This window comes from Dipodomys spectabilis, unplaced genomic scaffold (genome assembly GCF_019054845.1).
Source record: "Dipodomys spectabilis isolate Male_0828 unplaced genomic scaffold, ASM1905484v1 ptg000023l, whole genome shotgun sequence".
NCBI classification, from domain to species: Eukaryota; Metazoa; Chordata; class Mammalia; order Rodentia; family Heteromyidae; genus Dipodomys; species Dipodomys spectabilis.
Window position 1 is genome coordinate 1,083,022 of NW_024870700.1, and position 15,684 is coordinate 1,098,705.

General features: G+C 46.4%; 1 non-coding gene across 1 annotated transcript; it reads right to left on the reverse strand.

Moving 5' to 3' along the window:
* Positions 1-15,345: 15,345 nt before the first annotated feature.
* On the reverse strand, positions 15,346-15,452 carry LOC122104233. Its single transcript, XR_006146898.1, has one exon. It is a non-coding gene; the product is annotated as a U6 spliceosomal RNA (small nuclear RNA).
* Between the last annotated feature and the right edge of the window lie 232 nt (positions 15,453-15,684).

Consider the following 15,684-nt stretch of genomic DNA (forward strand, 5'->3'; position numbering starts at 1 on the left):
TAGAATTAAAGGTTTAAGCCATTATGCCCAGCTTGCTCTGGTCATATTGTAGTGGTACCTGCACTGGAACTGGATCTTGCACCCTGAGTGGACTTCTGCCCACTGGTAGTACTTCATCACTGAGCCACACCTGCTTATTTTTTTATTGTCTCACCTTTTTGCCTGAGCTGAGAACCATGATCCTCTCAATCTCAGCTTCTCAAATAGCTAGGATAATAGGCATCTATTCCCATACCAAGCTATTGGATTAGATGGGCTTCTTGTCCAGGCTGGCCAAGAATCATGATCCTTTGGATTTCCATTTTCAGGGTAGCTAGGATTACAGGATGAGCCACTGGTACTAGCACAACTATATATTGTTGAAGGCCTACCCTGGAACTGTTTGAGCACTGTAAGGGAACAAGGTGTGAATACAAAGTTTAAATATGATTCTGCTACATTTAACATAGCTGAAGCACAGTACAGCGCATGGAAACAATATATTGGCATAAAACTGAGAGTGATATCACTTCCTGGCATAAATGGTAATTGTAAGATATTCATAGAAGACTTTGAGTTAAGAAGCCAGAGTTTCTTAACCATGTTCAGTGGGGGAGGGCAGTGGAAGGGGGGCACAGGAATAGAGCGAGGGATGGGGAGCAGATGCAGTCGTTCTATTCAGTGTACACTATGTCAAAAGTTGAAGAAGAGAAAAAAGCAAGAGCTTTAAGCAGGAGCAAGGACCATTTTCCAAGGTCAGGAAATGTTCAAGATTCATGTGGAAGATGTTGACACTTTCACTTACTGTGGTTTGGGATTGGCATAGGACACAAAAAGATGAGGTAGGGTTTTATTCAGCAGGTGAAGAAGAAAGAGCCATGCACAGTTTTTATGGAGGAAGATATAAATCCATGTATAAGAATATTCTGGGCTGGGAAGGTGGCTCAGTGGTAGAGTGCTTGCCTTGCATGCCTGAGGCCCTGGGTTCGATTCCTCAGCACCACATAAGCAGAAAGAAAAAAGCCGGAAGTAGAGCTGTGGCTCAAGTGGTAGAGCACTAGCCTTGAGCTGAAGAGCTGAGGGATAGCGCCCAGGCCCAGAGTTCAGGCCCCACGACCAGACCCCCCCCCCAAAAAAAAAAAGAATATTCTGGAATACATATGCAGGATAAATCGATGTGGAAAGGCATACCCATCTTAGTAGGTCTTCAACTGAACAAGAATGGGGCAGTTTAAGAAAGATGAGCTAGGAGGCAGATAGAACATTACACTATAAACTAGTAACTGGGTTGCTTTCTGGACTCCACTTCTAAGAGGTTCCTAGTCTGGAGTTCTGCAAAGGCAATAGTACATTAACATCTTTCCATCTGCCCCTACCTTGTAAGATTTTAGCTAAGTAATAGTTGTTAACAGAATATTTGTTTGCTGACACACTAGCTCACTAGTAGAATATTTTCCCAGCCTGTGGGAGGCCTTAGGCTCTATGCACAGCAGTGTCAAACTAAAACAAGAACATTTCCCACTGTCACCTTCAGGCTCAGATACATAGAGATTTCAGTTTCCCAGTAGCCTGCAGCAAGTAGACGGAATTATTTCTATCATTGTTTATATGGCCACACCATCATTAAAACCAAAAGTAGAGCAGCTAACATAGGAAACAAGAAATCAATGTGTCAGGTACCATTTTCATTGTAAGATACATGAAGACAATTTTGGACTTAACTTCTTGAACTTAGAAGGCTGGTGACTAGGAAAGCATTTCAATCTGCAGGGGACAAGAATGGCAACACTCATGGGATGCTTTGGGCAAGGAACATCCTATGATCATATTGTGTCCCAAGTCAGAATTGAGTTCTGATCACTTTACATGATCTCTTACGATATTACACGGCAGGGCATCTAATTGCCACATATATATATAATAAAGGTGATATAGAGAAGAAGTTAGGGTAAAGAATACATTTCTTTTTAGACACTGTCACCCCTTCCCTTTCTCTCTCCCAGTTTTTCTCTCCTATCCCCACCCACAAGTTGTATATTTCTTTCTTGTTGTTGGTTGTGGGGCCTGAACTCCGGGCCTGGGTGCTGTCCCCCAGCTCTTCACCTCAAGGCTAGCATTTTACCACTTGAGCCATAGTGTCACTTCCGGCTTTTTCTGCTTATATGGTCCTAGGGAATTGGACCTAGGGCCTCATGCATGCAAAGCAAGCACTCTACCACTGAGCCATCTTCCCATCTTATTTATATTGGTGCTTATCTGGTTGTTCTTACTTTGAAAATACTGATTTCAGCCAGGCACCAGTGCCTTACTCCAGTAATCCTAGATACTCAGGAAGAAGGCTGAGATCTGAGGATTGCAGTTTGAAGCCAGCCTGGGGACTCTTCAGTTAACCACCTGAAAACCAGAAGTGGCACTGTGGCTCAAAAGCTCTATCCTTGAGTGCAAAAGCTTAGGTACAGTATCCAGGCACTGAGTTCAAGCCCCATGACCAACCGAAAAAGAAAGAAAATACAGATTTCTCCAAAGTATTTTGCTGTACTTCCTCCTGTCTTGCTTTGAACAGAGGACTCTTTGATAGAGTAGGCACTTGAAGATGTTAGATGGCTTGGAATTAACAGCTCTTGAAAAGATCACTTAGCAATTGCTCCCAGGACCACTGGTAGATTCATACGTGAGGATCTGGATTAAGACTGAATTTAATCACTGACTCTTCTACTCTCTGTGACTTGAAACAGAATCTCTTACTCTCTTAGATTGCTTTCTCCTTTATTACTTGGAGATACTAAGTTTTCACCTTATAGTAGAGTTGCTGGGTCAAGGGAAAGGGTGCATATATAGGGCTCAGAACAGTTCATTGTGTAAAGCACTAGATAGATATTAGTCAACATTACTGACTTTGTTTATAGATGACTATAGTGAAGTATACAAAGAGGGAGTGGTTTGCTCAGACTACAGGAGGTGGACTGAACTTTGTTTAATAATGTATATTGCTTGTACAGGATACAAATAATGGGTTTCATGATGATGCTTTCTGAATAGATCTAGTATCCAAACCCCTTTATTACCTTTCTTATGCTACCACCTCTCTGTCTTTTCCTCTTCCACATCCCTATAGTCATATCATTCTGATAACCCTTTTGCCCTGAGTTCCTTACGTGACAAAAAATATGAAGTACTTCTCTTGGTAAGATGTAGTTTCTTGGCTTAACATAATGGTCTCCGGTCTATCCATTTTCTTGTAGATATAACTTCAGCCTTCTTAGTGACTGAATAAAACTCATCTATGTGATATATACCACTTTTTTATGTGTTTTTTATTTGTTGATGGGCGCTTGGGCTGTCTATTGGGAATATTGCTGTGATAAACATTGGTGTTCAGGTATCTGTGTAGTAAGCTGATTTGAATCTTGAAGGTATATATCCAGAAGTGATAGAGCTGGATTATGTGGTAGTACTAATTTTAATTTTTTATGGTTTCTCCATAGTGGCTCTATTAATTAACATTCTTACTAGTGTAGAAGATCCTCAATATCCTCATCAGTATTTGGATTTTGTGTCCCACCCCCCTCCCATGATAGCCATTCAGACAGTTTAGATATAGTATTAATGTAAGGTTTGTGAGGTTTGGGTTTTTTGGTTCTTTTTTTTTTTTTTGGTGCTGACTCCTTGAACTCGGGGCTTGGTCATTGTCCCTGAGCTTTTGTGCTCAAGGTGCTCAAGCTCTCTACCACTTGAGTCACAGCTCTACTTCCAGCCTTTGGGTGGTTAATGAGGGAGAGTCTCTTGGACTTTCCTGACTGGGATGGCTTCAGACCTCAAACTGTAATCAGATGTCAGCCTCCTTTGTAGCTAGGATTACAGGTGCCTGGCTTCAGTGGTTTTGATAGTCAACTCTCTTATTTTTTTTTCATGGATTTGTTGAGTACCTTCCATCTTTTTGGGGGGGAGGGGATCCGGTCATGGGGCCTGAACTCTGGGCCTGGGCGCTGTCCCTCAGCTCTTCAGCTCAAGGCTAGCGCTCTACCACTTGAGCCACAGTGCCACTCCCAGCTTTTTTCTTTTTGCTTATGTGGTGCTGAGGAATCGAACCCAGGGCCTCATGCATGCAAGGCAAGCGCTCTACCACTGAGACACCTTCCCAGCCCCCTTCCATCTTCTTTAGAAAAATACTTATTTGGTTTATTTTCCCCTGTATTGACTGGATAATTTGTTCTTTTGGTACTTAATTTTTTATCTTAAAAAATTCTATTAGCCTAATTTAATTGTCCAAGGGGTTTCATTGTGATATTTAGAACATGAATGTAATAGATTTTGATTACATTCACCCCACTTATATTATCATCATTTGGGGGGGGGGGGAATACTAAGGTTTGACTTTGGCTTGCTTGCTCTTGACACATGCCTTCAGCCCTGGGGCTTGAACTCAGTGTCTGAGCTCTGTCCCTGAACATCTTTTGCTCAAGACTAGCACTCTTCCACTTGAGCCACAGTGCCACTTCTGGCTTTTTCTGTTTATATGGTACTAAGGAATGGAACCCAGGGCTTCATGCATGCTAGGCAAGCACTCTGCCACTGTGCCACATTCCCAGCCCTCAGTCCTATTTTTTTTTTCATTTGTTTTGTTTTTGTTTTGCTGAGTAATTGGAGATAGAGCCTTGTGGATGTTTCTGCCTGGGCTGGCTTCAATCCACCATCTTCCAGATCTCAGCCCTCTAAGTGGCTAGAACTATAGGCCTGAACCTGGCTCTCTTTTTGTTTGTTATTATTGTTTTCACTATGATCTGCTTGCTTTAATTCCTCTTACTAAGACAAAATAATCAAAGATTAGCTGTGTGGTTTTCTGCTAATAGAGATATATTTGGGTTAGAGCTATAGTTGACAGAAGTAACTGGGGAGGTGAATTAGATTGGGTCCTCAAAAGCTAATTCCCTACAATATAACTAGTTAAGGTAAGGTTATGCTAGAGTAGGGTAGACTTTGAATCCCTCATAAATGATCCTTATAAGAAGACGGTCCAAACTAGGCACCAGTGGCTCATTCTCCTAGCTACTTAGGAAGCTGACATCTGAGGATCACCATCAAAGACTGACAAGGTCTGACAGGAAAGTCAGTGAGACTTTTATCTCCAATTAATCACTGGAAATCCAGAAGTGTAGCTGTGGCACAAGTAGTACTATACGAGCCTTGAGCTCAGGAACAATGCCCAGGCTTTAAGTTTAAGTCCCAGAACTGGCAAAAAAAATTCCAAAAAAAAAAAAAAAAGATACCAAAGGAAAAAAAATTCTTTTAAGCATAGGTAAAAGAAGAACAGCCTTTGAAGATGGAAGCTGAGACAGGAGCAAATCAGACTATAAGCTTAGTTACACAAATCTTAGTTACTCAGTATGTGGGCGTTTTCATTTCTCTTAAATATATATTTAGTAGAATCATTGCATTATATAGTAACTTTTATATTTTTAACTTTTGGAGAAACTGCCAAGCTGTTTTCCGGTATATATAGTGCCATTTTATAATCCCTCCGAGATTTATAGGCACAGATGATCAAGCCTACTGTACTGTATCCATTTTAGTCTGGAGATCAATCATTTCCTAAAACCACAGACCACAAATACATAAATCCATCCTCTGATGTGTCTAAGATGTATTTCTGTAGGGTCTGATAACGACTTTTGATCATTATCACCTTTCATGAATTAAACCATACCTGATATCTTCATAATTATCAGGGTGAAATGTTACATAAATCTCACTGCAATTTTAACCATAAGCACAATAAAACCTGAGGGGTGATAAGTTATTTCACAAAGATCAGAGTTTACTTCTCTAAACACCTGCTCATCAAAGTTCCTTTTCCAGGCATTCCCAAACAGAACACTTTCTTCTTGATTACTGCCCTCTCTTCACTCAAGAGGTCCCTTTCATCTTAGGTATCTTTCTAAATTATTTATCCAACAAAAATTAAGAGAGCCTGTGATGTGCATGTTACTGGACTAGCTGATCTAGATGCTGCCCCTGTGTTAGAAAACAGATGTGAATGTAAACAAAGAAAGTCCCTTATGTTATGCAGGACACAAGTGAAGAATTGAAAAAGAGGAAGCAGGATGCCAAGTAATTCTGAGGTATTTTTAGGGTATAGACATAACACTCTAAAATGAGAAAGAGCTTCCTACTTTAAAGGTGGAGAGGAGAACCTTCCTGCTTGGGAGAATGGCATTTTAGTCGTACTTACATAGCTATGATAACTGAAGCAGTCAACTTACAAAAAGGAAAGATCTCTTTTCATTCACAGCTCAGAAGATTCCAGTCAAAGATGAACTGGCTTCATTGCTTTGGGATGTCAGATTATGGCAAGAGTATGTGGCAGAGCAAACTGCCTACATCTCAAGAAAGGAAACAGAAAGAGACTAAGAACTGGGTTCCACAGCCCTCTTCAAAGGCATGTTCCCAATGACCGAAAGACCTCCCATAAGGCCCCATCACCTTCCAACAGCACCAACCTGGGAGCCAACCCTTTAACACATGGGCCATTAGAGGACACATATCCAAACTGTAGCAAAGAGAATATATAAAACTTTTAGGCCCATGGGCTGGGAAGGTGGCTCAGTGGTAGAGCGCTTGCCTTGCATGCTCGAGGCCCTGGGTTCGATTCCTCAGCACCACATAAGCAAAAAGAAAAAAGCTGGAAGTGGCACTGTGGCTCAAGTGGTAGAGTGCTCGCCAAGAGCTGAGGGACAGCGCCCAGGCCCAGAGTTCAGGCCCCACGACTGGACCAAAAAAAAAAATTTTAGGCCCAAAATGAGCTAAAGTGCAAGCAGGAACAGAAGAAAGAGTTTAAGAAATGGGCCAGTGTAGTGAGCTGCGGGAGCCGACCAAAGATGGCGCGGCCACGACCAAAGATGGCACTGGCTTCCGCCTTTCGCCTTCCTGATGGCGAGTGCTCTCTGTGAAAAAACAACTCCTTATATGGCTATGGCTTGGCTACTGGCTTGCTTCCGTGTTTGCGACCCTATTGGTATATGCCACGTGGCACCTCGGGATTGGCCATCCAGGAGGCTTATAACCGGAGCTCGGTGCGGGGGCGAGAGGAGAAGCTAGCAAACAAGGTTCCTGAATGAACTGCTTTGAGAAGAATCCCGGGTCGTGTCTTCCTTGCTGGTCAAGGTGGTTGCTACAGGCCAGGACTCAGAAATGAGAAGGAAGTGTTCGTGTAACCTCATCTAACAGGCAACTGAAGCTTATATTGATCTAATACTCATATATACATAACAACAACAACAAAGCTGGACCAAATCACCTTGATGTTCCTGTAGACACAAGGCTAGAAATGTTTTGTATCAACAACTAAAATTTTGGATTTTTATTCATGTCATCCTCAGTGTCTGTCATTTTCCTAGACCCAAGCCTTCAGGTTCAAAGTTGTTGACCTGTGTCCCTCTGCTGGTGTGGTGGGTATGCGGGTATAGACATAAAAGAATCATAGACAAAAAAGAATCAGAAACACAAGGCCAAAACCTGAGTGGCTGGCTGGATAGATGAGTCCATTTAAGTTCTCTCTCTCTCTCTCTCTTTTGGTCAGTCATGGGGCTTGACCTATAGGCTTAGGCTAACTAAGCTCTTCAGCTCAAGACTAGCACTCTGCCACTTGAGCCACTGTGCCACTCCCAGTTTTCTGGTGGTTAATTGGAGGTCAGAGTCTCACAGACTTTCCTGCCCAGGTTGGCATTGAACCACAATTCTCTCAGCCTCCTCAGTAGCTATGATTACAGGCATGAGCCACTGGCACCCACCTTTTTTTTGTTTTGTTTTTTTTTTTTTTAACATTTGATAGCTCTGGGTTGGCACAGACCCTGGCCTCTTAGAAACTGACTAGCCGGTGCTGGGAAGGTGGCTCAGTGGTAGAGTGCTTGCCTTGCATGCCTGAGGCCATGGGTTCGATTCCTCAGCACCACATAAGCAAAAAGAAAAAAGCCGAAAGTGGCACTGTGGCTCAAGTGGTAGAGCGCTAGCTTTGAGCTGAAGAGCTGAGGGACAGCGCCCAGGCCTAGAGTTCAGGCCCCACAACCGGACCCAAAAAAAAAAAAAAAAGAAACTGACTAGCCTTGTCTCTTGGGTTGGATTTCTCTGCCAAAGGCCAGTGCCTCAATTTGGTCAAAGGGAACTCTTTCCTTATTTCATCATCTTCCAGAATTCAACCATAATGGCTTTGTGTGGTGTGTGTGTGTGTGTGTGTGTGTGTGTGTGTGTGTGTGTGTGTGTGTGTGTGTGTGTGTGTGTGTGTGTGTGTGTGTGTGTGTGTGTGTGTGTGTGTCGCGCATGTGTGCATGTGTGTTGGGAATTGAATTCAGGGTGTGGGTACTGTCTTTGAGCTTTCTTGCTCAGGTCCAGTGCACTTCTACTTAATCCACAGCTCCACTTTCGGATTTTTGGTGGTTATTGGAGAGAAGAGTCTTATAGACTTTCCCGCCCCAGATGGCTTCAAACTGTGATCCTCTTATCTCAGCCACCTGAGTGGCGAGGATTACAGACATGAGTCACAGGTGCCCAGCTCTCATAATCCCATTTTTAAAAAATTTGAGCCAGGTGCCGGTGGCTCACGCCTGTAATCTAGCTACTTAGGAGGCTGAGATCTGAGGATCGTGGTTCAAAGCTAGCCTGGGCAACAAAGTCCATGAGACTCTTATCTCCAATAAACTACTCAGAAAATGGAATGGCACTATGGTTCAAGTGGTAGAGCGCTCACCTTGAGCTGAAGAGCTGAGGGACAGCGTTTAGGCAATGGCTGACAACAACAACAAAAAAATTAATTTGAAAATAATTTGAAAAGTTTAGTATGGCAAACTGATACAGATGAACATGTTGCAGATGATTCAAATTTATGTGTTAGAATAAGTATATGAACATAACTATTTTAAAAGAAGCTTTCAAGCTTAGCATTGAAGGCTTATGCCTGAAATCCTAGCTATTCAGAAGACATATCTAAGGATCACAGTTCAAAGCCAGCGTGGGCAAAAAAAAAGTCCATAAAACTTAGCTCTAATAAACATGCAAAATACCCAAAGTTGAACTGTGGATCAAGTAGCAGAGCATCAGCCTTGAATGAAATTTTTTTTCCCAAGTATCAATTACTTTTTTCCCATTTCCAGACAATAGACTGTTGATATTTTTCTTCCTTCCAATTGGCATTTCTTCGTTTCTTAGGGGTTGGTCCTGGAATTGTGTTCTTGGGGCAGTTCACATTTCCTAGATGTTTTCCATGTGACTTGAAGGCTTGTGTTGCTGTTTCACATTGGAGGAAGCAGTCACCTCCTCCAGTCTGCACTGACTTTGGGAGATGGGCATCTTCTCCACACGCCTACATGGGGATTCTGAGACTCTCAAAGCCTTTCCACCTCACGCCTCTTCTTTCCTCTTGGGAAGGAATTATTACGATTGTGAGCTTCTTTCTATCCTAAAAGGCCAGACTAAAAGCTGAGAGATTCCTATTTCTTCTCCCTGCCGGCTTCCCAAAAATGTTGAAACTTGTGTCCTTTCCTCCAGTTCTATGGCATGAAGCCAGTAGTCTCAGAAAGACCCTGGCATTTGAGCTTCCTCTTATGCTCTCTCTTCTCTCTCTCTCTGTCTCTCTGTCTCTCTCTGTCTCTCTTGTTCTCTACCTCTCTTCTCTCTGCCCCCCCCCCCTCTAACTTTTGGGAAGCTAGGATGGTGACAGTGAGGCATATAAAGAATTTGGGGTATCTGTGGTCCCCAGTCATATTCTATGCACAATTTTTGAAACAGTTAGTACATTCCTCAAACTTCTAACTACTCCGTAGTGCTGACTCCCCTCAGTATACATGGACAGCAAAGAAACAATTTGAGCCGGTTGGCTAGCATTGCTCATGGGTAGAGGAGATGGGTACCTACTAAGGAGCGGGTGATTCATTCCAAGCTTATTGCGCGTGGTTTTCACCAAGCACAGAACTCCAGTGGAACCGCTGTGTCCGGCGCTGTGTCCGCTCGGGTCCAGTGTGAGGGAGATCGGACGCACTGGGGGCCTCTGGGTGCGCAGCCTGGGGTGGTCCCCGCTGCCTGGCGGAGGCCCAAGCGCCCAGGGCCACGCGCGCGCGGGCCTTGTTTCCTCAGAAGGCAGCAGCGCGCCACAGACATTGTGACGTGGCCTCCAGCCCAGTGGGCTGGTCAACGGCAACCTAGAGCCCCAGAGTCCGCGGGCTGAGCCCGGTTTCTGTGGACGCGCCTCATGGGCAGCTGCCTCAGCCAGCTTGTCCGGCTCGGGCGGATCCCCGTCTCTGCTCCCGGCCTGGCACAGGACAGGCCTGGGCGCCCCGGCCCTGCGCGCTGCCCGCGGCCCTGGCAGCCCCTGCGGGTCCAGCGGGTCCACCGCGTGCTCCCCTCCGCGGTCACAGCCTCCAGAAGGTCGGCCCCCGCCCAGCCGGGGACGCCGCACAAACGCTTCCATATTACCCCTAAAAGGCGCTACCCGCTGCACCAGCCCCAGTATCGTCTTGGCTCACTGCCCAGGGTGTGCTGGCACGAAGGTGACAAGAAAGTGACCATCCGGAGGAGGAGCAACCAGACCACTGTGAGGATCCCCGCTCCCAGCCGAAAACTACTGCACAGCGTCCTCCTGTCCTCCCCCGCCGGCCCTGGCCCGGGCCCCGGCGCGCCTGAGCAAGAACCCACAGGCCTGGATGGCAGCCGCGGCGGGGGTCCCGTGGGGCCAGTGTGCCCAAGGCCGAGTCCCAGGAGAGCCCAGGAGACCCCGTGAGCGTGTGCACGGCTGGCATCCTTAGCTCGGGCAGCAGGAACGCCATCGCCAGCTCCTACAGTGCTCTGCAGCGCATCCATGGGCCACATGTGTGCAGGAGGTGGAGCCCCGCCCCCGCCCGGCTCCAGACTCCACAGAGGCCAGCCAGCAAAGCCAGAGAGGGGCTGTGTGTCCCTCCCAGCTCCTCACAGTCTCACCAGGTGCCGCACAAGGAGCCCCAGGGAGCCAAGGACCCAGGTCCCGACACTCAGAGGCAGCAAAAGTCAGGCACTGGGAGCTCTGGGACCCGCAAAAGGAAGATTCCGCTGCTGCGCCCCAGGAGGGGGGTCCCGCTGACCTTGCCTCCTGCCCCCAAGCTTGGCTATCCCATCACTGTGGAAGACCTGGAGCAGGAGAAGAGAGCCAGGCTGAGGAGGATCACTGAGGTCTTCCTGGACAAGACCGAGGCCACCTCCAGCCCTGTGATGGAGAAGCCACCCTTCTCCCAGCAGCCTCTTGTTGCAGCCTCCATGGCGCCTGTCATCTTGGGCCTGGCGCCTGCTCCCTCCATGGCGGCTGTTGACAGCAATGCCAGTTTATGTCCAGCCCCGGCTTTCAGCCCTGCATTTGGCTTTGGAGCAAGTACCATGGCTTCCTCCTCCCAGCTGCTTCCCTTTGGGGCTCCCCAGGCCAGTGAGGCTGGAGGCCCGAGACCCTCGGCAACAGGCACCTTTAGCTTCCCCGGTGTCACTGGCATGGCCAGCAGCGCCAGCAACACAACTGGAGCACTGAACTTTGGTGCCTCCACACCCTTTGGGGTTGGTGGGCAGCCGTCTCAGCTTCCGAATGTTCTCCCAGGGGCCCAACCCTTTGCCTCAGGTACCCCTTCATTTACCATTGGTGTGGGACCCAAGACCCAAGATGCTCGGCAGATCCTGGAGGCAAGAAGAAAGCACAGGAAAAAGTAGACTCTGTCCCCTCCTTTCTTCCCATCCCAACCCCCTTTTCCCACATCTGGCCCAGCATCTTCCAGAAAGACCTTGGGAGTTTCTGGAGCAAGTGCAGATCTCTGGCTTCAGCTGTGTCCCTCCTGGAGGAAGCAGTGGCCTACGTGAGGGCCACGAGGTGGCCATGGCAGAAGCTCAAGCCTGCCACAGGTAAGGCTGCAAACCTAAGCAGATTGTCCACTTGTTCCCTGACTCCTATGCAGTGTGGATCTAGGTCAGGCACCTCTCCTCCTCTTCTGTGAGTTGCCATTGCTGAGGGGTGGGGGGATGTACCCTGCATCTCTGCTGTGTGGTTAACAGAATGGGGACGCTAAGCTTCCCCTGCTTGGCTTGGCTATGAGAAGTGGCTCTCTCTAGTTATCTCCTCAGGGATTCTCTTGTCCTGTTTTCATTCCATTATCCTCATGGGTCACCTGTGGGACTTGTTCTTTGTTAAATGACTGTGAATCTTGCTTTGCCTCCCAGACCCCGTGGGCGCTGCTCCACTTCCTCCTGGCCAGGCCGAGAACCCTCAGCTCCAGTGAAGAAGCTCCCAGAGTGCACAGGATGCTGACCACTCCTTCCAGTGCCGCTTTCCCACACCTACCCACCATCCACCCCCGACGGGTCACATCTGTATCTCCAGCCCTACACTTACCCAGACTCATCCTGTGTTCCTACCAGATGATCACATATGTTGCTCTTTGCTGAATCTTCTGGGCGAAGAACTGAAGTGGTCATGTGGTGGCCTATTGCCACTGAACTGTTGCTGTTTATACTGCTATGGCCACAGTTCTGGCTGAGACCCAAGGCCCAGGTGTTTTGACATAAGGATTTCAGTCCAGGGCTGGAGCCCCCAGGCACAAAGACCTTCCTGCATGGATGCTCTCCCACAAACCCATCCCCATTACAGGGGATCCCCAGTGTGTATCAGGGGGCTGGAGGGCTCAGACCTTTTTTATTTGTCCCCAGCAGGACCCTCTCCAGCTTCCCCTTGCTCTTATGTTCAAAACCACCCCCGTCCCAAGCCTCACTGCCATACTGACCTCCCTGGTAGATGTAGAGTATTTATATGTACAATTGTAAACTAATTTAAATATTTTTCACAAAATAAATTTTGTTTTTACATTTAAGCTATGTCGTCTTTACTTTTCTTGTTTGTTTCAGTGAAATGGTTAATTATAAATGCTAGTGACTAGGAATGAGCCATATAGTTAATTCTGTCTGTGTGAAGGAGAGGCTTAGGGCTGCCCCTGTATTGTTCCAGGGGCTGAGTGCCTTCTGGACATGGACAAATGTAGTTCTTGTAATGTGTGATATAGCTGTAACCAATGAGAGGTTGAATGTCCTGTGGCAGGGCACTGCCCTCTGCTCCCAGGCACTGTCCTCCACTCCCAGGAAGTGCCCTCTAATCCCAAACAGTACCCTCCTGCTTCCAAGAGCTGCTTTCTGACAAGTGTGGCTTGGCCATATGGAGCTGTGGGAGGAGCCTTGGCCTCAAGCCCTAAACCCTGTCAGCATTAGAAATGAAGCCTTCACTCACACCTCTGTAAGGTGGAGCTTCTTAGTTTAATCTGAGCTAGTGTGCCTGAGCTCCATAGACAGGCTTAGGTCCATTGGTCCCAGTGCAGTCTAACTGTGAGTGAGCAGGGCCTGTCTGCCCTGAACAGGAATGGGAGGCTTTAGACAGCCATGAGTCTTGCTGTACCTTAGAGCTCCAAGTGGTAGTGCTCCATGTTAGGTTTTTAAAGAGGCTGCCGAGTAAAAACACCACCACACACATGGTATTCAGATAAGGGGTAGGTTTATTCATCAGACCGTCTGGCACCAGGCCAAGTTGGTACTTCATGGGGCTGGCAAAGAGGGCATCTGGCCCTGGGCCATGCCTTATTTCTGGCCAGGTAAAGGGAGGTGGAACTAGGTAAGAAGAAGTGGGATCAGGTGGGAGAAAGGTGTGGCCACATAGAATCCAGAGATGACCTCAGCAGCTGCAGATGTGACTTCTTCCAGGTGTGCCAGTTGCCTAGGGAATGCAGGCTGCAAGGAGGGCATTTTGCTCGCCATCCAGGAGCAGACCTTGCATTCCAACCTTTTAATAATCATGAAATAGGACACAGATTCTCTCTGGCTACTTCCTGCTGACAAGGGACATTGAAATTGGGGATAAAAGGCTGGAATTTGTTAGGGGTGAAAGGCCGGAATGTGGTCTCCTCCAGGAGAAGGCAGCAGGAAGCAGCTGTCCTTTGGTGGTAGTCCTTGGATGAAGTCTGGAAGAAGTCTCATGATGCATTGAGGGGCTGGACAGAAAAAAAAATACTAGAGAGCAAACAAATGGCAAGAGGAAGGAGTTGAAGCTGAAAATTAAAAATTGGATGACTTGGCTAGAATGGCTAGTTCTTATCTCCTGCATTCCAGACTGTCCTGGAGTTGGTGGAAATATCCCTAGCTACTTCTGACATCTGACGACTAGGCAGGGGAGAACGTCAGGTAACAAAGGCAATAATGTAAATTCCTGTCCAGTTAAAAGGTAGACTGGTATGGACATTAGATGGGCAGGCTTCTATTGACCTCCCGGCTCTGGTTGATTTTGAAAGGGTAGGCACAAAGTGGCTGATGTGACATCATCTCCTCTTACTCCTCTCCATGGTCCCATGTTTCTCAGACTTGCTGTGCTAGGTGTCTAGGTGCTTGTTGCTGGGATGGCTCATCCCAGTTGGTATTCACTGAAGTTTGAACTCAAGGCCCAGGCACTGTCCCTGAGGACTTCTGCTTGAGGTGAGTACTCTACCACTTTGAGTTATAGTACCACTTCCAGTGTTTGGCTGTTAATTAGAGTATAAGAGTCTCTTTTTTTATTGAGGGGTTATAATTATATGGGCAAAATAATGAGTACATTTCTTACCAAGCATTGTTGCCTCCTCCTTTGTTTCCCCTTCCCATCTCCCCCGCCCTGCTCCCCCCTCCCCAAGTTGTAAAGTTCATTTTTTGACATAATGTCTTGTACATCTCATCATTGCAATGGGTCCACCTGTATCCCTCCACAAATTATACCAACACCAAATACAGTGAAAACAGGGGTTATACCGTGGGGGAGGGACATACAAAGAACAAAGAAATCATCTTATAAATCTGTTAGAAACAATCACAAGAAAGAAAAAACATTTGAATCCTTATCTTGGGGTTCATTTCACCTAACATCAACTGGACCTATGCTGCTTTGGGCCTGGCTTACTTCACTTAATATAATTTTTTCCAAGTCTTTCCATTTCCTAACAAATGGGGCAATGTCATTCTTTCTGATGGAGGCATAGAATTCCATTGTGTATATATACCACATTTTCTTGATCCATTCGTCTACTGAGGGGCATCTGGGTTGGGTCCATATCTTAGCTAATAATGCTGCAATAAACATAGTCGTGCTGGTAGTTTTAGTATGGTCTTGTTTGTGATCATTTGGGTAAATGCCCAAAAGTGGGATTACTGGGTCATAGGGGAGCTCTATGTGGAGTCTTTTGAGGAACCTCCATACTATTTTCCAAAGTGGTTGAACAAGTTGACACTCCCACCAACAATGCAGTAGGGTTCCCTTCTGTCCATGTCTCCTCCAGCATCTGTTGTTATTAGAGTTCCTGATTAAAACCTATGGAATGCGTCACGAATTTCCGTGTCATCCTTGTGCAGAGGCCATGCTGATCTTCTCTGTATCATTCCAATTTTAGTATATGTGCTGCTGAAGCGAACACTATATAAGAGTCTCTTGAGCCATGCTTCCAGCCTGGCTCTTTGCAGATTAGTTGGGAGATGGAGTCTCAGGGATTTTTCTGTCCAGGCTGGCTTTGAACTGAAATATTTGCCACAAAAACCATTTATTATTTCCAATTAAAGCAACAGGAGATCAAATAGAAATAAGTAGAACTTATCTGCTCCTTATCAAGAATTGACCAACAAATATTCTGCAATGACAAAACTCATTAG